This window comes from Balaenoptera physalus (genome assembly GCF_965194825.1).
Source record: "Balaenoptera physalus genome assembly, chromosome: X".
Classification (NCBI taxonomy): domain Eukaryota; kingdom Metazoa; phylum Chordata; class Mammalia; order Artiodactyla; family Balaenopteridae; genus Balaenoptera; species Balaenoptera physalus.
Window position 1 is genome coordinate 42,186,812 of NC_138903.1, and position 23,614 is coordinate 42,210,425.

The 23,614-nt window shown below is 40.2% G+C and overlaps 1 protein-coding gene across 22 annotated transcripts in view; it reads left to right on the plus strand.

The window, feature by feature from the left end:
- The window catches only part of JADE3 (jade family PHD finger 3), a 172,149-nt gene that overhangs the window by 64,038 nt on the left and 84,497 nt on the right, over window positions 1-23,614 (plus strand). For 7 of the 22 annotated variants that reach the window (XM_082446428.1, XM_082446440.1, XM_082446421.1 and 4 more), the window contains one exon: window positions 1,168-1,284. The exons of 12 other annotated variants lie outside the window; for them this stretch is intronic. The gene's annotated coding sequence lies outside the window, so the exon portion shown is untranslated. Of the gene's footprint in view, window positions 1-1,167; window positions 1,285-15,132; window positions 22,650-23,614 lie in introns of those variants that run through there. 3 more of the 22 variants (XM_082446426.1, XM_082446422.1, XM_082446429.1) reach the window with 2 other exon arrangements.

Here is a 23,614-nt window from a genome sequence, read left to right on the forward strand (position 1 = left end):
GTTTTTATGTTGCAGCATGCTTTCAGTATTTTTATGGTGGAAACATAACGTTCCTTAAAAACCACAGTGGGCTTCCCAGGTGTCTCTTCAGATCCATCAGGTTCCAGGCATGCAAAAGCTGCTCAACTTGGGCTTCCCTGGTGGCGCAGTGGTTGAGAATCTGCCTGCCAATGCAGGGGACATGGGTTCGAGCCCCGGTCCAGGAAGATCCCACATGCCACGGAGTGGCTGGGCCCGTGAGCCACAACTACTGAGCCTGCGCGTCTGGAGCCTGTGCTCCGCAACGGGAGAGGCCACGATAGTGAGAGGCCCGCGCACTGCGATGAAGAGTGGCCCCCGCTCGCCGCAACTAGAGAAAGCCCTCGCACAGAAACGAAGACCCAACACAGCCAAAAATAAAAAAAATAAAAATAAAAATAATAAAAAAAAAAAAGCTGCTCAACTCATAACCTTCTGGGCATATATTAACTATGTATAGATAAAATTTGTAGGTATTCAAAAGATATGGTACCTTTTGGAAAGAAAATCCTCAGGTACAGCATGTTGTCTCATTTACTCCCACTGAAATTCATTATCTTCTTGTCTGGGAGCAGGGCAGCAGCAGGGAGCTCCCTGAGTTCTGACCCACTGTTTTTATGACAGACTGGCCCTCCTCACACAAGGACAGGTCAATGATAGTCTTTTCCACTGCTAAGATTTTTATTTTTTCAGGTCAGTGATACTCTTTTCCACTGATAAGATTTTTATTTTTTCTTTTGGCAGTAGCCAAAGCAACTAGTTATAAAGAAAACACACTCATTATTCTTACTCTTTCATTTTGCACAGTAATACTCATTTCAGTGGTATGTTTCTGTGGAGATCTCTTTAGCTATCAGAGCAATTTGACTTTGGTACTGGAAAATCTTAAGTCACAGAAACAGTGATTAAACAGGCAACAATTCTACAAATAATACTGATTTAATTATGTACATAAGGTCAACCAAGGCATGAGAATTAAAGTGAGATTTATTTAAGGCCAGTATACTGTAAATAGCACGCCCCCCATCCCGTGACTATAATAACTTTCAGGCCCAATTAAGTGAATTATTCCTCATTGATTGTGAAATATTCCCAGGTAAAACCATTAAAGGCTGTATTGATTTCGGATTGTTGCATTATTTCTTAAAGCTTGTCTTGGAATAACTGCTGCATTTTCCAGAGTCTATGAGCTCTAAACTGTGAGGTGCTGGCCTAACTTTGATGGAACCTGAGAATTGGAAGGACCTTGGGGATCACCAAATCCAGGTACCTTCCCAGTGCAAGAATCCTCTCCACAGTATTCTGTCAGACAGGCAGTTGTCAGACTCTTTACCACTTTTACCCCCATAGAATGTATATTTTTCCTCCATACATTTTTGATGCTACTCACTCATCTTTCCATGATAGGTCATTCTCTATTCCCAAGCCAAGATCTGCCTTCTAGGGTCTCTCACCATTGTTCCCAGCTCCTCCATTATCACACAGAGGAAATCTCCTTTGTCCAAAATAGTTAAAGCCATCTATTTTCGTACTTCCCCTTTTTCGCATCTGTGATCTTCTCAGACTAAAAAAATTCCTGGTTCTTTCAACAGCTTAATTCAAGGCTTTTTAATGCAGTGGAAAATTCAAAGAATAATATAATGAACACTCATATTCTCCACCAGCCAGAATTATCAACAATTAAGATTTTGTCGGGGCTTCCCTGGTGGCGCAGTGGTAGAGAATCTGCCTGCCAATGCAGGGGACACGGGTTCGAGCCCTGGTCTGGGAAGATCCCACGTGCCGCGGAGCAACTGGGCCCGTGAGCCACAACTACTGAGCCTGCGCGTCTGGAGCCTGTGCTCCGCAACAAGAGAGGCCATGATAGTGAGAGGCCCGCGCACCGCGATGAAGAGTGGCCCCCGCTCGCCGCAACTGGAGAAAGCCCTCGCACAGAAACGAAGACCCAACACAGCCATAAAAATAAATAAATAAATAAATAAATAACAAAAAAAAAGATTTTGTCATATTTTTCTTTTTCTTAAATAGAGGAATTAAAACATTACAGAAATGGTTATTTCCCCTTTGATCACCCCTTCTGGTGTCCTCCTCCTCCCTCGCAGTGTCATGCATATATAGGTGTGTATAAACAACATATAGATTTGTTTTAATTTACACAAATGGTGTTATTATGGGTGTGTCTATATGTTTTGTCCATACAGCAAATGTCTTAGATCTTTTCGTATGTTTTGTATTAATCTTTCCGTACTATGTATTATATTAGTCATTATATGTATGACATAAGATATTTTGCCTGTCTGCCATCTGGGCGTATGGTCGGATTGTAGTCCTGCCTCTTCTGAGGTTAGGTGTGGCCATGTGATTTGCTTTGGTCAATGAAATGTCAGCAAAAGTAACGGGTGCACTTCCAAATGGAAGTTTTAATAGCCAGTATGAGATTTACCACATTTAATTCCCCTGGCAGATAGAGATGGGGTCTCTCTGTCAGCCTGGGTCTGAGAATAACTACTTGAACTTTCCTGCCAACTCACTTTTTAAGCATGTAGCATAAGGAATAAATAGACTTTGCTTGTATTAAGCCACTCGGATTTTAGGTTCCTTTTGTTAATTTGCAAACTTAGCCCATCCTGATTTATAAGTAGACCTACATCATTGTTTTTAGTGGCTGCAAAGTATCCCCGAGTGTGAGTAGACCTTATTCTGTGTAGCCATTCTCCTACTGACAGAAGAAGCTTAAGGACTTCCTGAATTTTGCTGTTATAAACAATTCTGTGTTGGTAATTGTATAAATTTGTGAGAGTTTCTCCAGGATGTGTATCTAGAAGTAGGATTGTTTGGGTCGCAGCGTATGGATATTTTCAGTTTTACAGGATTCTGTCTTTGCCATCTAAAGTAGCTATATCAATTTACATTCTCACCCTTTCAACTGTCATTTGTGTGACATGATTCCCAAACTTTTTACTAATCTTGGTTCCCCTCTCTGGATTCACTTTTGTCAGTCATTGTTTCTCTGTGATACCCAGACTGGAACTTGGTGTCCTGTTGTTGTCCAACTGAGGTAGATGATACATTTCCAAATTTAGCCCAAGCTGAGTAGCTGCATCACCCTGGGGTATTTGCTGGCATAGAAGACTGAACGTCTATCATCCTGTATTTAGGAAACATCCTGTATTTAGGAGTTTTTAAAACTGCAGTGGCTTTACATATGTTCCAGTTAAATTTCATCCTATTTTTGCTTATCATATTAGCTTTTGAATTCTCCCCATTACTCTTATGTCACCCCTCCTAGGTCAATAATCCTAGGTTTGCCTACATTACTGATCAAAATTTTGATCAGCACAGGGCCAAGGGCATAGCTCTGTGTCCCACCATGAGACACCTTTCAGGTTTACCTGTCTTCAGGATTCTTCATCTTATCAAGTGGAAAATCCTGGTGGCCTTTGTCAGCTGCACCACCTATACTCTACCTATAAAGAATTATCCCAATAAATGAATTGAGTGACTGGAACAGAAAGGAGTCTGGGGTAAGTTGGGTGTGTCATAATTTTAGAGAGCCTATGCTGGCAGTTAGTGACTATCAAGTGCTTACCCAACCAGTGCTTTATTAATCTGATTTAGAATTTAGTTTGGAGTGAGATTTCAAGCTTTTTATTAGTAATGATTATACTCCACCCCTTTGAAAATAAGGGAGATTTTTTGCCTCTCTCCAGTCTGTTGGGAGGTCTGGTTTCTGTGAGTTTTCATAGATGAAAGGAAGTGATTCTGCTGTCATAGCTGCAAATAGTCTTTTATTCCTGGGGAGAGGAACAAGGTGGTTTTTAGGATTATGAGCAGCCAGGATGCTTGTGCTCTACTCCCCGGTCAGTGTCTTTTCTTCCTGCACCAGAAGCAAACCTGTTCATAGTTCTAGGAGTTATAAGGATTCCCTAGGCCAGTAGCTCAGGTCATTACAAGTTAGACTTGTTGATGGTCTTTCTCTTGTTCTTTGGGACCAACTACATGTCTAATTCCTGTTACCATTTTTGTATTAGGATTCTTAGTTACATGTGTCAGGATCCCAACTCAGATTAGCCTAAGAAACAAAAAGAAAGTTTACTGGTAAATGAATAGCCCCATCGACTGCTGCCTTTAGGAATGGCTGCATCCTCTCACTCATCACATCCCTGATTCTCCTTCCCTCACCTTTGCTTTCCTCTGAGTTAGTTTCGCTCACTCTCAGGCAGGCTATCTGCAGCAGATGCAGTGCTTCTTTTCCAATACTTCTGTCAGAACCTTTGCGTGACTTGTTGATCTAGCCTGGTTCATATGCCTTAGCCCCAGGAGGTGTGTATGTGTTAGGAAGTGGGGCAGAGATTGCCCTCAACCTGACTACATGGACTGAGAGTGAGCCCTCATTCACTCCTCTTTCATACATTTGCTGAGTGCCCACTATATGATAGACACCATATTAGGCTCAGGGGTTATTACACTGAACAACATAGTCATATTGACATAACATAATCAATATATATATTGATCAAGATATAACATAATCTGCCTTCTTGAAGTGTATAAGCGTTTAAAAAATGGACTTTAATGTGCTCACAATAATAAAGGAGAAGTTACTGGTGCTGGAAAGCAAATGACAGGGATTCTGACCTATTCTGGGGCAGGTGAGGGAAGGCTGCCCTAAGGAAGTGTTTTTTGGATTGAAACCTGACATGAGTAGGAGTTAGCTATGTGAAGTAGGTAGGAAGGTTGATGACAAGCAATTGGGGGAGGGAGGTGGAATGTACAGAGCCTTGGAGGTAGAAGGGGGCATATTCCAGGCACTGAAAGAAGGCCAGTATGGTTAGATCACAGAGACTGAAGGGGCAGAGAGGCACATGTGGGGCTGGAGAAGTAGGTTGGTACCACTTGAGCAATGCCTCATGGCTTGGCAAGAGGTTTGGAAGCCATACAAATAGCCCTAGTCTATGTGGGTAACTCACTTCCTAAAAACTTCCTTAGTCTAGTTAATTAACTAGCCAAGATCACCCACCTGGTTGGGATTTAAATCTAGGAACACCACAATATCTGTCACATGTCCAGACCTGGCTCAGGCATTGCCTCTCCCAGGAAGCAGTCCTTCCTGCCAATGGGAGAGGGTAGGTGTTCCTCCATTCCTACTCCCTTAGTACCCTGCTCAGAGAACTCTCATGGTTTTATTTACCCCATCCAAGCCTGGGCAAGACATGTTGGTGCCCAGCCAGACTAATGATTGGCATCTGTGCAAAAAAGTGTTGTCATAGCAAGCCTGTCTTTGAAAGGTCCCTTGGCTGGCATCTGGAACTTGATTTTCAGGGGGATTCCCACCATCCCCAGAACTGATAAGGGTGGCTCAATGTGCCTGAACTGTTTATATAAACAGTGCAGTTTCTGCTGAACACTTGCTTTCCTTCTTGAGGTCTAGAATTTTGATATTGCCAATCAGAGGGTGCCTATGTGACCAACCTCCAATCAAAACCCTGGGCACTGAGTCCCTAATGAGCTTCCCTAGTGGACTACATTTCATGTATGTTGTCACAACTTGTTGCTAGGGAAATTAAGTGTATCCTGTGTAACTCCACTGGGAGAGGACTCTTGGAAGCTTGTGTCTGGTCTCCCCTGTATTTCACCCCAGGTGCCTTTACCCTCCACTGATTTTGCTTTGTATTTCTTCACCGTAATAAATCATAGGCGATGAGTGTGGTTATATGCTCAGTTATGTGAATCTTCCTAGTGAATCACAGAACTTGGGGTGGTCTTGGGGACTCCTGACACAGCACCCTTGCAAAACTATTCTTAAGTACTTTTCAACACTTATTTTCAAAGGAGAGAGTGAGCCTGGTGAGGAACTAGGGCAGAGAAAAGGGCTGTCTGGTGGTGGCACTTGACTCTCCTCTCCTTTTGTGCAGTCAGCTTTGGTCCCAAACTTGTACTCTCCAGTCTACTAAACCTCAGTCTTGCAGAGGCCTGCAAGGGAACCTTTGAGCACTGGGGAGCAGTGGAAAGGCTTTACACTAAGGAGTCATTCATGATCAGATTTGCATTTGGGGAAGAATAAATGCCCAAGAATCATCACGAGAATTTGTGAGGAGAGTTTGCTTCAACAGAATACAACTATCTATACAAAGCCACTATCATAAAAGTAGTGTGGCAATGGACTAGAAATTTGATGTAACAGCCAGGTTTCCCAAATTCCAGCCCAAGTTCCTTCATCAAACCTTTATCGAGTTCTTTGATGAGTTCTGTAAGAGTGAACACGTGAAACTCAGTTCCTTCTCTGCTTTACTTCTGAGACAGGTCATGCAAAAGCAAGCATCATTTATACTGTCTGCAGTGGAACCCTCTGAACTTGTTTTTGGGTGGTTGGGATGCTTTCAACTGTCAAAGTAGGAATGTGGGGTTCTGAATTCAGAACGTGGAAAAAAACAGTAAGTAAATAATGAACTCTTTACCAGTCTCCCTCCTGTGAATTGCTGATATTTCAAATCATTGCATATTAATAGCTTAGGGGTGATTTTGGCACTTTTGAGTTTTACAGTTTTTCAGTTGGTAAAAATATTCCTATTTCCACAGTCTGCCACCATTGTTTTGTCTTCCTTTGCATGTCAGGGATGATATTTCCTAAGGGAAACCTTAATTAGACCATGCAATAATCTTCTTGGGAAAATAGAGAAAATTGGTTATTTAAAACACTAGATGAAAGATCTTAGTTTTTTAAAAAAAAAAACCTTTGAAAGAGGAAAACATCCTGTACTGAAGGAACAGAGGTGGGATGATGGAGTTCTGCTGTCCCTGTTTTGCATTTCTAACAGTAAACTTGAAAGCACAGGATCTTCTGACCATTGAAGCTGAAATTATGTATTCACTGTTTCCCATGAAATAACATTTACCATTAAAAAGAGATTGCATTTATGTTTGTCTTGGGTAAATTTCTATGCAGAAAATTCTAAAATTTTTAATGCAGAAATTCGTAAGTTCAAGACCCACACGAGCACACAAAAGCATTACATTGATTACATGTCCGTGTGTTGGCTGATTCCTGAAATGGTGTCTCAGAAGGATTAAAATTGAGCCTCTGTTCTGAGCACATGGGGTTGACTGTGGCTTGGGAGTGTGCCAGTTAGTCGTAGCACCTGCGCCTCCTCACAGGATCTTGTTGCCGCTGCCCAGGAAGATGGAGGGAAACTGCCTCACCACTCCAGCCACAGATGCAAGGCTAGAAATCCTGCCTATGAGGCTTCTTCTCCTGCTGACTGACAAGAGACCCAGAGACGATAGTCTAGCCAGCTGGCTGCAATGCTGGGGCAGGAAAAGCAGCAAAAGTGAGAATAAAATCAAGTCCCCCCCACTCCCAAGCCCACGCTGATAATAATGATCAGATGCCTTTTTGTCAACAACCTCATCTTGCATTAAACAACATTCAGGAATCCTGGGTGTGATGGCCTATTTGCAGTGTGTAAACGGAACATGGAAAGAGGGTGGTGCTCAGATCTGACCTAGAAATTTGAGATGTAGGTGGAGAGACCTAACACCCCGCTGGGGACTCACAGGCCAATTACCTTGAGTCTGGTAACTGGAATACAACTCCTAAAGGAAACTAGGTGTTTTGAACTAAGAAATAATGTATGTATAGGCGAGGCTTCATGTATTCTTTCTTTGTTTATTATAAGTCCTCAAAAGTTCATAGGAATTAAGGTTTTCCAGAGTGTGTGAGGGCTTTGGAGACAAAAGAAGAGAAGCAAAGGAAGGAGCCTTTTCTTTATTTTTGTTCGTGAGCAAAATCCTGCAGTATTAGACTGAACCATATGAAATTGCTGATACTCAAACATTTTTACCTACAACAATGGCAATTTCATATGGTTTAACCTAATACATCTAATTTTACCACACAAATGCTTTGAAAATATTCTCAGCTTATTATTTTTTTGGACTTAACTTCATCAGAGGGGGAAGGATCTCATAAATTATTAGAAAGTCTTTTCTTTATAATAATTTATGACATTAATCCTCACTTATCAAACGTGTTTTTTAGCAGCTCTATGGAAGTATAATTGATATATAAAAACTGCACATTTTCAATGTATGCAGTTTGATGAGTTTGGACTTAATGCATATACCCGTGAAACCATCACTACAATCAAGGTAATAGCCACCTCCAAAAGATTCCTTGTGCCTCTTTTTTTTGTGATAAGAACACTTAACATGAGATCTACCCTCTTAAATTTTTAAGTGCACAGTATGGTATTATTAATAGACACTGTGTTGTATAGCAGATCTCTAGAACTTAATTCATCTTGCATAATTGAAACTTTACACTCATTGAACAATAATTCCCCCATTTTCCTCTCTTCACAGTCCCTGGCAACCACCATTCTATTGTCTGCTTCTGTGAGTTTGACTATTTTAGATATGTCATATAAGTGGAATCATGCAGTATTTGTCCTTGCTTATTTCACTTAGCATAATGTCCTCCAGGTTCATCCATGTTGTTGCAAATGAAAGGATTCCCTTCTTTTTTAAGGTTAGTATTCCATTGTGTATATATGACACATTTTCTTTATCCATTCATCTGTCAAATGGACACTTGGGTCGTTGCTATATCTTGACTATTGTGAATAATGCTACAGTGAACATGGGAGTGCCAATATCTCTTTGAGATCCTGACTTCAATTATTTTGGATATATATGGCCAACAGGTGTATATATAAAGGTGTATATATCAACATCACTAATCATCAGGGAAATGCAAATCAAAACCACAATATCACCTCACACCTGTTAGGATGGCTATTATATGTAAAAGAAGATAAGTGTTGGTGAAGATATGGAGAAATTAGAACTCTTTACTCCCACACTGTTGGTGGGAATGTCAAATGGTGCAGCCACTATGGAAAACAGTATGCAGATTCTTAAAAAATTAAAAATACAGCTACCCTATGATCCAGCAATCTCACTTCTAGGTATATATCCAAAAGTAGTGTTTGTTTTTAACTTGGATATTCTTGAGAGAGAATCCCAAAGAAAACCAAAACCCCAAGGCCTGCTGTCTTAAATACAGTGGCATTGTGATCAGTGGTCTAGATAGACTGGAGTAGCCTGGAATTTTTAGTCCATTTCTGGCTCAGTACCTGATTCACTGGGCTTTCTTAGGCAGTCATTAGGCCTGACTACAAATCAGTTGCTATTCCAACATTTCATAATTTCATTCTCAAAATGCATGTGGGAGGCTAGCTACTTATTCCCTTGCTCAGAATGTTTTTGGGGCTTTCCTTTTTGGAATTACCTTTAGAGCCATATACTAAGCCACACGAGGAATTGGTTATTCACTTCATTCATTCAATAAGTATTTATTCGAGTTATTTACAATGTTGGGCATTGTATCAGGTACAGAGACAGATGACATGGACATAGAAGGTGGTCCAGGGAAGGAGTGTGAACAGAAGCATGTGTGCAGGAAAGCACCAGGACATGTGAGTGGGGAGCAGTGAGTGGCTCAGCTTCCCTAGAGATGAGACCATGCAAGGAAAATAACACTGGAAAGGTGAGCTGTGACCACATTGCGGAGTGCCTTGGATACTAAGCCTAGGAGTCTGAAATTTGTGCTGTGAGCAGTAGGGAGCCATTGAAGGTTTTGTGCTTTTAGAGTTTTAACCTGCCAGCTGATGACAGTAGAATCGGAATTGTAAATCAGTCTTGCAATTTATTTTCCCAGCTTGTTACTGACTAAAACTGGCTTTACACACCTCAACTGCATGCCCATTTCAGTGGACTTTGAATAACATTTGATTGTTTCCAAAAGTGAAATGCACTTTCAAAGGAAGAAAAATTGCTTCCATTGACCTTACTCAGAGAAATATGATACACCAAAGGGACAGAAAGCAAATCAAAGTAGAAAATGTCCTAAGTGTTTTGAGGAATTGCATTTGCCTCAGAGGGTCTCTTGGAAGTCAGCCTGTAATTGGATGTGTGAATTCTGGTATATTTGTTTTTTTTTAAATTACTTCATAGTTACATACATCTGTGTAATTAATCTTTTTGAGTTGGTAACTGCCCTGTCTTTACTGGAATGCACTGAAGGGTAACAGTGTGCAAATAGAGGATGGGGATTATAAAAAAAGAATAGGGATTCTAATGGCAACGCTAAGTTCTCTTCAGGTGAGATATTAGCAGTGTGGGACATATTAACTAGTTAACTGGTTAACTGCTGATTGCAGGTGCCACTATCTCTGGTCTGAGGAGGTACCTTATGGCTACTTTGGCATCAGGTAGGATGAGAGACTTGCGTATGGAGTGACATTTGTTATTTGCATGGCCGTTATTACAAATTTCTTCTGTGGGGTCAGGTGTTTGACCCCCTCTGTGATCTTGGCATTAGCTAGAGTGCCCTTCTCAGTGGAGCCCAGCAGTAGTGCCTGCTTTGGAGAATTATTCAATGTCTAAAGTGATTCAGTGTAGTAGGACTGTGGTGTGCGATGAAATTTCCATTCTATATTTAATCATTAAAAACTGACTTCTAAATTCTGTCAATTAACTCTTGCTGTACATCTAGCCACTTCAAAAGTTAGTGGCTCAAAATGGTAATTATCTGTTTAGCTCATTATTCTGTGAGTTGGCCATTTGGGCGGTTCAGCTGAGCAGTTCTGTTCTTAGCTGGTCTCCCTTATGTCTGTGGTCAGCTACAGGTCAGCAGGGAGCTCTGCTTCTGAGGTTGGCTGGCTGTCAACTGGGACAATGGTAGAGGGTAGGAGTACTGGGCTATACATCTGTTATCCTGCAGCAGGCTAGCCCAGGCTTGTTTTCATGATAGCTGTGCAGGTTTCTAAGACTGAATAGAAGCAGCAAGGCCTCTTGAGGCCTAGGCTTAGAACTGGCACAGCATCACCTCTGCTGCATTCGGTTGGCCTACGCAAGTCATAAAGCCAGTCCAGATTCAGGGAATGGGAAGGAGCTTCAAAATCACCTTGAAAGGGCATAGATAAAGAAGAAGGTGGAGAATTGAGACCATTTTTGCTCTCTATCAGACAAATACAGATTACTCTTCTTAAAGGCTTCAGTTACTCCTGTAACATTTAAAACTCATGTGCTCTGTATATTCACATAATTCGTATTCACAGGGTTAAAGACTGATCAAAAACAAATAAGAAAGTATTAAAATCGTTCACAAGTCAGGGCCATGATGATAGTCCTTTTGTGAAGTTGAGTTTTGCGGGGGGACTTGGATGCTCTGATACCTGAATGTGCCTCACATTTTATTTTATTTTTTTAAACATCTTTATTGGAGTATAATTGCTTTACAATGGTGTGTTAGTTTCTGCTTTATAACAAAGTGAATCAGCTATACGTAGACATATATCCCCATATCTCCTCCCTCTTGCGTCTCCCTCCCACCTTCCCTATCCCACCCCTCTATGTAGTCACAAAGCACCGAGCTGATCTCCCTGTGCTATGCGGCTGCTTCCCACTAGCTATTTTACATTTGGTAGTGTATATATATGTCCATGCCACTCTCTCACTTGGTCCCAGCTTACCCTTCCCCCTCCCCATGTCCTCACATCCATTCTCTACATCTGCATCTTTATTCCTGTCCTGCCCCTAGGTTCTTCAGAACCTTTTTTTTTTCTTTTTAGAGTCCATATATATGTGTTAGCATACGCTATTTGTTTTCCTCTTTCTGACTTACTTCACTCTGTATGACAGACTCTAGGTCCATCCACCTCACTATAGATAACTCAATTTCATTTCTTTTTATGGCTGAGTAATATTCCATTGTATATATGTGCCCCATCTTCTTTATCCATTCATCTGTCGATGGACACTTAGGTTGCTTCTATGTCCTGGCTATTGTAAATAGAGCTGCAATGAACATTGTGGTACATGACTCTTTTTGAATTATGGTTTTCTCAGGGTATATGCCCAGTAGTGGGATTGCTGGGTCAGAGGGTAGTTCTATTTTTAGTTTTTTAAGGAACCTCCATACTGTTCTCCACAGTGGCTGTATCTATTTACATTCCCACCAACAGTGCAAGAGGGTTCCCTTTTCTCCACACCCTCTCCAGCATTTATTGTTTGTAGATGTTTTGATGATGGCCATTCTGACTGGTGTGAGGTGATACCTCATTGTAGTTTTGATTTGCACTTCTCTAATGATTAGTGATGTTGAGCATTCTTTCATGTGTTTGTTGGCAATCTGTATTTATTCTTTGGAGAAATGTCTATTTAAGTCTTCTGCCCATTTTTGGATTGGGTTGTTTGTTTTTTGGATATTGAGCTACATGAGCTGCTTGTAAATTTTGGAGATTAATCCTTTGTCAGTTGCTTCATTTGCAAATATTTTCTCCCATTCTGAGGGTTGTCTTTTCGTCTTGTTTATGGTTTCCTTTGCTGTGCAAAAGCTTTGAAGTTTCATTAGGTCCCATTTGTTTATTTTTGTTTTTATTTCCATTTCTCTAGGAGGTGGGTCAAAAAGGATCTTGCTGTGATTTATGTCATAGAGTGTTCTGCCTATGTTTTCCTCTAAGAATTTGATAGTGTCTGGCCTTACATTTAGGTCTTTAATCCATTTTGAGTTTATTTTTGTGTATGGTGTTAGGGAGTGTTCTAATTTCATTCTTTTACATGTAGCTGTCCAGTTTTCCCAGCACCACTTATTGAAGAGTGCCTCACATTTTAAATCAAAGTCACTAACTGGATCCTTGCTACTAAATGACATGAAGAACATAAATGGAGATTTAAAACGAAGCCGCAGATTCTTTGACACTAGTCTCATCAGGAGGTAGGGCCTATGTCTCCTTCGAGTTAAATCTGGGTGGGCTTGTGACTGCTTCAACCAATAAAGCAGAGTATGTGACTTCTGAGGCTAAGTTATAACATACAGTGCAGCTTCTGCCTTGTTCATTAGAACATTTATGCTGGGAACCCTGTAGCTGCCATGTAAGAAGCCTGACTACCCTGAGACTACTGTGCTGAGAGGCCTTGTGTGGGCACTTCAGAGGTGCTCTCTGCCAAGCCCAGTCATCCCTGTCAAAGGGTCCAGCTGAGTGAAGTGAAGAATCCTCCAGATGATTCCAGCTGTTTTGAGTCTTTGCAGCTGAGATCCCAGACATCATGGAGTAGAAAAACACCATCCTTGCTGTTTGTCACCTGAATTCCCGATTCACAGAATTTGTGAGATGATAAAATGATGGTTGCTTTGTGCCACTATATTTTACAGTGGTTACATAGCAATTGATAAACTGGAACAGAATAAATAAATGGGCATGGGTGTATTCCAATAAAACTTTTTTCATGGACACTGAAATAAGAATTTTACATAATTTTTACATGTCATAAAATATCCTTTTGATTTTTTTCAACAATTAAAAAATATAAAGGCCATTCTTAGCTCATGGGCCATACCAAAAACAAGCAGTGAGCTAGATTTGGCCTACAGGCCATAGTTTGCTGACCCCTGCTCTAAAAGATTTTGTAGTACTTGTAAAATTTAAACCTAAGGGCTTTTGGCCAAGATAGCTCTGATTTCATGCTTCAAACTCATATCTCCTCTCTAAATAAAGTGACAATAGATAAAATAAAAAATTAGAAAGACATATCTGTGATCAAGAAAAGGTAAATCTCTGGGCGAGAAACAGATCAAACAGTAAGTGGAGATTGTTAGTCATGGGCCGCTAGTTACTGATGTACTGGACTCTAGATCCAGAGAAAGGTAGAGATGGCTGGGAATTGTATTTCTATAGACAGTGGAAATCAAAGCACTCAGTGATCGGAGGAAATGATCCCTGGCTGTGCAAAGTCAAGGATTGCTCATGAACAGAGACGGAAAAAGATGTTACTTATATTTGTAGTGGCAGGCAGGAGAGCAGAGAGAGACTCGGGGCCAGATGCAAATGTATTATTGGCTTACTGTCTAAATCTGTACTTTTATCCCTATTGGTAGGATGGGATTGAGAATGCTGGGAGGAAGCAGCTCTCAATGGAGAGGGTGAATGAAGAAGGAGGGAAATGAACTTCCTCCAAGGTTAGCTTACTAACTAAAATTTCAAAGTGAGAACAGTTGTCCAAATTAGCACCCAGCAAATAAATTTACTCCCAATGAGAATCATTTTAGAGTGACTTTAAAGTTTATTTTCAAAGAGCTAAAGCAAGAATAACTTGCATTGTAAGTTTTTAAAAAATCTAGCCATACCTGTAGGAACTCATATTCTAGTTGGAGATTTTTAAATATATATCAATGATTACAAAATAGTTTATGTTAGTGATGGTGCTGTACAGAGCCCACTCAGAGCATACTGCTGTTGAGATTGTCAAGGGGGTGAGTCAGACAAGGGAGGCTTTTTAGAAGAGGTGACATGTTTGCTAAGCCTTATAAGGATGAGTTTATGTGTTTGCAAAGTGAGGAAGTTAGAAGAGAGCCTTCCAGGCAGAAGGGATAGTATGATTATATAAAGCATAGGGGTGAGATGCAACATGGGTGTGGGAACTACAGAGGTTCAGCATTGTTAGAGCATAAAACTGGAGCATAGTGTGTTTAGGAATAAAGCTGCAGAAGTAGGTATAGCTTGACTGTGGAGGACCTTGTTGGCCTTGATGAGGACCTTGATAAAGATCTAGGAGCAAAGGGAAGCCATTGAAGTCTCAACAATGAAGGGGCATGGTCGAATTTGTGTTTCAGGTAAGTTTCTGGCATTTGGGTGGAGGGTGAATTTGAGGACAACAAGATCAGGAGCCCCAAGACCAGTTAGGAAGCTGCTGTTGCAGTCTCAGTTTCAGGAGATGGTTAAGTCCCAACCTAGGAAAATGAAGGCTAAAATGGGATGGGACTATTGATTTAGAAGACTATTTCAGACGTTAACTTGGCAGGGTTTGATGAGGATGTTCCAGGATGAGAGAAAGGAAAGAGTTAAGAGATTTTTTTCTAGATTTTGTAACTACATAGAGGGTGCCAACTGAGACCCCTAGAAGGGAGGAAGAACCAGTGGAGAAAAGAAGGTAGTGGCCTTAGTGTTGATCTCCTTTCAGGTTGATGTGTTTGGTTGGCGGGGGGGGGGGCGGCGGGGACGTGGGTAGGGGGGGTGGTGTTAGATTTTTTTTTTCTTTTTTATCTTTTCCTTTCCTTCCTCCCTCCCCCATCCCTCTTTCTTTCTATTCTGGGAGCCATAGCATGGGTTTAGTGTAGTAGGGCACTTTGGGGAAACACCATCAAAAGATGGTTAGAGGAAGAAAAGGATATTAGGGAGCAATACAGGGAACCCGGAAAAAAAAGTCTTTGGAAACCAAGGCAGCTGTTTCAAGAGGGATAGTGGGAGGGAGGGACTAAGTGATCAGTATGTCAAATGCAGCATACAGGTACTTAGAGATGAGGGTTGGGAAATGTGCACAGACTGGTGACTTTTTCAAGAACTCTGTAGAAGGCAATTGAGGAGTGACTGAGAGCAAGGAAGGGAAAACAGACCATAGACTACATTTTGAGGAGTTTGCAAGAGAAGAGAAAGGAGATTAGGTATTAAATAGAGAAAAATGATGTAAGGTCAAGAGATAATTTGGGAATAAAGGTAGGGAAAGATTGAAATCTGTTAACAGGTAAAAATTTAGTATAAAGGCAGATTTTTTTCTATTCATAGAAAGTTATTCTTTGTTTAGAGCTGTCTAAAAATTAGAATGGATTGCCTTGTTAAATAGTTGCTCCCTGTCACTGGAGTGGTCGAATAGAGATTAGATGTTTTCTAGTCAGCTGTGTAGAAAGATATGTTGGTGAGCGTCTTTGGGTGTTTTAGTCTCTGTTCAGTTCTCAACACTTTGCCCAAAGTTGATTTAAGCATTATAAACTAATGAGTTATTCTGTGGACTTGTGTTGCCTGGCAGCTCTCCATAGATTGATCAAATCAATGGGCCAAGTTAACTTATGTGCCTTTGATCTTGAAGGATGAAATTAAACTGCAGATTCTTAGATAAGAAAATATTGAGGCTCGGTGTCCAGGAACATTTCATCACTATGACAGTCAACCATGGTCTGGGTTCACAGGTATTTTTGACAAGGTAGTCACTTTCCACACACAACAACAGAGCCTTTATTTCAAATTTTTGAGAGGTTTTTTGAAATCTGTCCATCATTTTTGTAAAACACTGTTACTTGGAATAATTAAAATAGCACTGAGATTATAGGAGAAATGGATAGAGAAGAAAAATCTGTTTCCTTTTCTCTCTCTGTGATTCATATTCCTATATGGATGCTTTTAGTTTACATAGAAGTTTGGTTTTTTAGGGCCAAGAGGAGATAATTAGTTTCCATCTATGCTCTCTAGTCCTCATCTTAGATCTTTTAGTGGCCCTTTTGGGTAGCATTTAAAACAATTCAGGGGTAAACTTTGCTGTTTGTCTCAAATGACTACTTATCTGTATCCAAATCTGGCTTCCTGGGGTACTGAAGCATGAACAGCATAAATTACTGAACTCAACTAATTCTCAGAAAGCCACATTTTAGTCAGTACTTTCCAACTTTCTCATTTCTGTTACAGAACTAACAAGTGGTATAACTAATTAATTAGACTTGTATTCCTTTTCAAGTTATACATTTTAAATTCTCTCTGTTAACCTTTTGAAAATGCTAATAAGTAGTAAAACAACAAATCCATACAGGGAAACTAAAAAATGCAAGTACTGGAAAAAACAGCTCCCCCGCCCCCAAGAATAAGCACCAGGTGTGGTGAATATTTATCTTTTAAGGAAAAATAGTTGCATCCTTGTTACCAACTGACTTTCCTTCTATGGCCCACAGATAGGGGAGCAGCCTCCCAGTTACCCCCAGGCCTGTAAGTTTTACCCGTTTCTTAGCCTGTTTGTTTCCTTGCTCTGGGAGAGTGCAGTAAGTGAAAATCTCACAAGTCCACAGGTTGATTCTTTTCCTTTCGCAATTTAATACTTTCCGAACATGTTAAGTACATGAATAAAAATGCCCTTTTAATCATATACTTACTTTTTAACAGTTAAATTTTTTATTTTGAAATAAAAGATTTTGAGATAATATGTCTAAATTTAGAGAGGAGTTGCAAAAATAATATAGAGAGTAAATTTCCTGTTCCAAACAAGATGGAGTAGACACATTTCACCGTATTCCAGTTAAATGCAACGATATAGGTAGTTTAAATGTAAATATATGGAAAAAGACATACCATGCAAATGCCAATCAAAAGAAAGCTGGGGTGGCTATACTAATATCAGATAAATTAGACATCAGAGCAAAGAAAATTACAAAGGACAAAGAGGAGCACTACATAATGATTCAAAGGGTCAATCCACCCAGAAGACAGGGCAATCTTAAATGTGTACGCACCAAACAACAGAGCTTCAAAGAACATGAAGCAAAACTGAACATAATTGAGAAATAGACATAAATCCACAGTTATTGGTGGGAACTTCAATAGCATTGTATACTTACTTTTCAAGTGCACATGTAACATTCACCAAGATAGACTATATCCCAGGTCATAAAACAAACCCCAACAAATATAAAAGAATTAAAATCATACAGAGTATATTCTCTGACCATAATGGAATCAAACTAGAAATGAAAAACAGACTACAGGAAAGTCTTCAAACACTTGGAAATTAAACAACACACTTCTTATTAATCCATGGGTCAAGGAGGAAGTCTCAGGGAAATAAAAAAATACACTGACCTTAATGAAAATGAAAATACAGCATATCAAAACTTGTAGGTTGTAGCTAAATCAGTACTGAGTGGAAATTTATAGCACTAAATGCTTATATGAGGAATAGATGAAAGGTCGCAAATGAATAATCTAAGCTTCCACCTTGAGAAAATAGAAAAAAGAAGAGCAAAATAAACCCAGAGCAAGCTGGAGGAAGGAAATAATAAAGAAGAGAGAAGTTAATGTAATTGAAAACAAAAACAGTAGAGAAAAACAATGAATCCAAAAGCTGGTTCTTTGAAAAGAGATTCTGACTTAATTGGTGATGGGTGCAGTTTGGGCATTGGGATTTTACAATCTCCCCAGGTGATACCAATGTTTAATGGGAATTGAGAACCTCTGCTGTGGAGGCCAGATAATTTTCTCAGGGTTTAACCGGTGTTGGCGTCTATGGCCCACCCCTTTCATTTCTCCTGAGGAAAATTTGTAGCCGTTTCATTTTCTCTCACTTCTTGTTGCCCTCAAAGTCAGTGCTGATCCTTTCCCTTGTATGTTAACTTCCCTGCCTGACTGCCCTTTTGCCATCAGTATAGCCCTGACCTGAGGTGAACTGTTCCCAACTGCAACCCCCCTCCACTTCACACCCACACCACCTTGATTGATTTGGGATTAACCCCCAAAACCCCCTCTGATTGGTTTGTCACACATCATCGGTCACCAGCTTTAGGCTGTGATCACCCAAGCCATAGTAACAGTGTGTCTAGTGCACCTGGTCTTGTGACCCTGGCTCTGAGGGAGCCGAAGGACTTGGTTTTTCCGTTCTGGTAGCCAGTGCAGTGCCTGCCCTTTATTAACACAGTATTAACAGTTGATGTACGGTGGATTTGCACTTGCTCAGTAAGTTTGGGGTTGTTTGTTTGTTTGACCTTACATGTGAGACCTGTTATTGTTTCTAAAACCTGGGATAAAGGTATTTTTCTCCTAATAAATTCTGATGATCACTTTAAATCAGGTAGATGTTATTGTAAATGTATCAGGGGTACATGTGCCTAAATTTCAATGTGGAAGCAACTCACAGCAAGAGATAAGACATAATGGAAATCATTATTTTTAAAAAATTGTTTGAGTTTCTATCTGGAGAAAGAATTAAGTATTTCATAGTAAAAGTTATTCTTGTTGATTTACTTTATTCTTAAGAGGTCTTATTTGCAAATGGTATTTTATCTTAAGAGGATTTATGCTTTGTACATATATCTCTTTATTCTTAAGATGCCAAGCCTACTTATTTATCTGGGTAGTTGAAATTATTGAATATATGTATATAAATCAAAAAGAAAATGTAGGGAATTCCCTGGTGGTCCACTGGTTAGGACTTGATGATTTCACTGCCGTGGCCCGGGTTCAGTCCCTGGTCAGGGAACTAAGATCCCACAAGCCATGCAGCGCAGTCAAAAAAGAAACAAAGAAAGAAAGAAAGGGAATGTACTGCTAATTTTTAAAAAGTTATTAGAACTGGGGCCTTTTTGCTTAAAAGGCATAAAACAGATTTTAATTTAGAAAGGGTCTAGGACCATTAAAATTTGTCAAGATAACGTCACAGAACAGGCCACCCAAGCTGAAACCTTCCAGTGAGGTCTGTATTAGCCAAACAGTGGGCTGAGAGATTGGGAAGGAGGGGGCGGTGTTAGGAAAGGGATAATTCAGTTGTATGCTTCCAATTTTCAGTATTCTTTCTTTCATTAAAAGAAAGGTTTCTTGTAGTTTAGACCAGAGGTTGGCAAGCTATGGCCTGTGAGCCAAATCTAGCCTACCACCTGTTTTTGTATGGCCTGCGAGCTAAGAATGGTTTTTAACATTTTTAAGTGGTTGAAAAATGAAGAATAATATTTCATGACGTGAAAATATGAAATTTGAATTTTAGTATAATAAAGTTTTATTGGGACAGAGCCGTGATCATTTGTTTATGTACTGTCTGTGGCTGCTTTCATGCTACAATAGCAGATTTGAGTAATTGCCACAGAGACCATATGGCCCACAAAGCCAAACATGTTTGCTATCTGGTCCTTTACAGAAAAAGTTTGCTGAACCCTGATTTAAACTCCCTTCCCAATGTGGCCTTCCCATGCAAGATGATTTCTACTCAGGAGGTTTGAAATTCCCAAATAATTTGTTAACATTAAAGAGGGTAAGCCTGTTTCCTGGCAACAGGGATAACTGTGGTTGACATAGAAATACTTGACTGAGTGGCAGGAACCTGCCTAGGTAAACTGGTATTTTCTTCTTTTTTCTTTAATGCTTTTTGAGGGCTTTGGGAAAGAGTTGACCTCCAGACTCCTCATCTGGTCACAGGGGACTCATGAGTCACACGATGTGTCTTAATTTTTAAAAACAAGCTTTAAAATGACTGAGATGAAAGCAGTCTTCTTTTAAAAAGTACAGAAAAGTTCACCGACTCCAATTTCTGGTATCTCTTCTTTTTTAAAGACAAAGATTTGTGGGGGGTAAGGAGAAGCAGTAAAATATGTAGGATATGTTCTTTTTCTTCTGATTATTTTTTGTTTACTCAATTAAATATTTATGGTTTTAGTTACTGGAGTACTGAAATGTGGTAAAGATAAAAGATATTTGAGGTGAACAGGCTTGAAGGGAAGTTTTGTTTCCACAACACTGAAACAGTGATAGATTGAATTGTTTTGTAGAGAGGGGTGAATTCTGAATTAAAGCATAGGCAGTGGACTCAAATGGTCTCAGTGTGGAGGGGGTTAGTATTGTTTACCCCAGAGCAGAGGTAATCAGCTCAAGAAACACATCTATAGTATTTATGATTTCTGTTTAAGGAATAGTTTGGGAGTTTCTTTGCCCACATGAGCAGGAATTGTTCCTTAAGAATAAAAGAAGTGTGCTGCTCTGGTCTGACCAGTGGCCTAACTCAAACGTCTGTCTCTGTTAATGGCCCTGAAGGGTATTTTCCTGAAAGTCTAAGGGAGCTGGACTTTTAGATGCTTCTTTACTTAAGGATTACTTCCAAATACCTTCATGGATTTATCCTCCCTGATTTTATCTCAGTCCTTCTTGAACCTGTTTACATTTTCATTCTGTTCCACTTCTTGAGCTGATGAGTTCTCTAAGTTCCCTAAACATTGCTCAAAGTCCTGCTTTCTTTTTGATAAAATTGCCTTTAGGTTACAGGGATTGCCCCTTTGTTACTTTAACTCTGTGATTGGGTGAATAAAGTCAACAATTTCCACACTTGATTCTTATCGATTTCTGCTTCATTCTTTTAGAGCAAGATTTCTCAACCTTGGCAGTATTGACATTTTGGGCCAGATAAATCTGTGCATTGCAGGATGTTTAGCAGCCTCCCTGGTCTCTACCCCCAAGATGCCAGTAATGCTGCCCCTTCCCAGTTGCGATAACCAAAAATGTCTCCAGATATTGCCACATTGTCCCTGGGGAACAAAATTGCCTTCAGTTGGGAACCACTGCTTTAGATATTTGTCTTTTCCAAACTGTAAGGTTTTGTGCTTTTGGGACTAACTTTATAAATATGGAGGCTCCTCTATCCAGTTGATTGTATTGTGCTTTTCTGGGTTTTTTCCAGCTCTGGTTGATGTCCATCTTGAACGACAGTGATAACTACTTTTCATAGTTTCAGTTTTTTCAGGTCAGCTGCATCGTTTGTGAGTGGTGTGGGGAACAAATACCTTGAAAACTTAGAAGTTTTTTCTAATTATAAATGTCCTATACGTGTACTGTAAAAATGTGGAGAATGGAAAAAATTAGAAAGAATGTTTTTGTCACTCAGAAAACTTCAGTGTTATTGATGCAACTAGTGTTAGTAAATTGGTTTATGGCCTTCATTATTTTCTATATATTTTATTTCATAGGTGCAATCTTGCTGTAAGACCAATTTTTATACTGTTTTTCCATTTAACATTTTAACATAAATGTTTCCCTGTGTTCCATGTTTAAATAATTGAATGAAATACCATAATATTAATATACTTTAAGTATTCCTCTTTTGTTTGATAGCTAGGTTTCATCTATTGTTTTTATTAGGGAGTTTTAATGAACATTTTGTTCATAAATCATTTTCTGTGTTTTGGATTATTTTTCAAATATGAATGTTGGAAGTAGAATTCCTGGATCAAAGGGTATGAATATGTATAAAGTAGAGCCTTAGATTATTTTTAAGTTGCTGCATGGCCCCACAGATGGCAGTGAATAGTGGCTCCTTGAACTGACCATGCATTTCAGAAGTATGTCTGGTGGGTGTATAGAAGGAAAGAAAGGGCTGTGTTTGAGTTAATCGCTTTTCCTGCCGCCTGCTCTTCTGTGGGAACATTAATGGGGAGTCAAGTAGCCACCAAACCACAGACTTAGATTCCAGTCCCAAGTAATCCTAGTTGGGTTGACTTCCAGACAGTGCTCCTTTAAGAGAGAGTTTCACCCAAGGAAGGCATTTACTTTATACAGTTGTATTTTGCCTGGCTTACAGTCACTGTTAAGATAAATCAGAATGCTGTTAATCATTTTGGTTGAGATTATAGTAGGAATAAGATCTGAAAACCGCCTTCAAATTAGTCTTCTCAAGGGTGCAAGGTAAGGGCTGGTGCACATTTCATTTCTGCCAAAACAAAGAAATACTCATTGTGGGAGGTAAGGAAGAAAATAATGTCATTGTAAAGTCTGCACGCTGAATAGAGGACTAGAAAATAAACAGCTGAATAATATATCCAAATGTAAGGCAATGAGGTACATTGCACTGTACTTATTTTTGGTTTTGCTTAACAAAAAATTTTATTCTAAAGTACTTTTTAAAGTGTACCACCAAATGAAGTTTCACATGTTGTCTTTGGGGGTGCCTGGAAGCAGAACCTGAGACCATATTTGAACATACATGATTTGTTGAGGGAGTGCTCTCAGGAGAAACTTATAAGGGAGCAAGGACAAGAAGGCCGGGAAGAGAAAGAAGCTAAAGTAAGGATATAGTCTTAGGAAAGTCTAGCCTTAGCCTGTTTTGGTTAGGGGCATGGTTGGGGTGGTGTAGAGCTGCTGGCTGCGCCTGGGAGGGAGACAGGGAGAGTATAATCTCCCTGGCAGAACTCCAGCCCTTGGGGAAAGGGACAGCTGTGAGCCATTAGCAACCAACAAGCAGTACCTGGGAGATGGGTATGCTAGCTAGTAAAGGGGATGTGGGTGGGGCATGTTTACCTTGTGCAAGACACTGTGCTGAGACCTGGGGGTAAGAGATGAATGTGACATAGTTCCTGCTTTGAAGATGGTTGTGGTCTTGTGGCAGGGCTGACCATGTAAAGAATATTTACAGTGCAAATGAAGAGCATTTTACATGGACAGAAGCATGTATAGAGACTTGGATAGAAAGCAAAGGAGCGAATAATTGTGAGAGAGGCGTATCTGGGGAACTTCACTGAGGAGATCTAACAAATGGGTCGGACCAGGTTGGGGGAAAATGGAATGGTCCGGGTAAACAGGCAGGGGACTGTAGGCAGAGGGAAGAGCCCTGTCCAAAGGCTGGCAAGTAGGAAACAAGATGGTATGTTCATGGAATCACATGAGGCATAGCATGTGCAGGAGGCAGGGAGGCAGCAGCTGATGAGGCCTGACAAATTGGAGCCGGAATGCTGTGGGCCTCCAAGGCTATGCTCAGGAGTCTTGGGCTTAGAAGGGGCAGCATTCCTGCTGTTAACCCCCCAGCCTGCCTCAGGTCTCAGGGTCAACTTGGAGTGCCCTGAGCTCTGCCCTCTGGTGGCCATGTAGCTCCAAGCATGTCATTTAAACATTCCTGAGCCCCAATTTCATCTGTAAAATGGTGATAATGATGTTTATAGGACTGTTGTTGTGATTAGAAGTAATAAAGACAGATCTAAAGATTTGCCATCATGGAATTATTCTGCTGATATTTACCGTTCTTTGTCATTTTC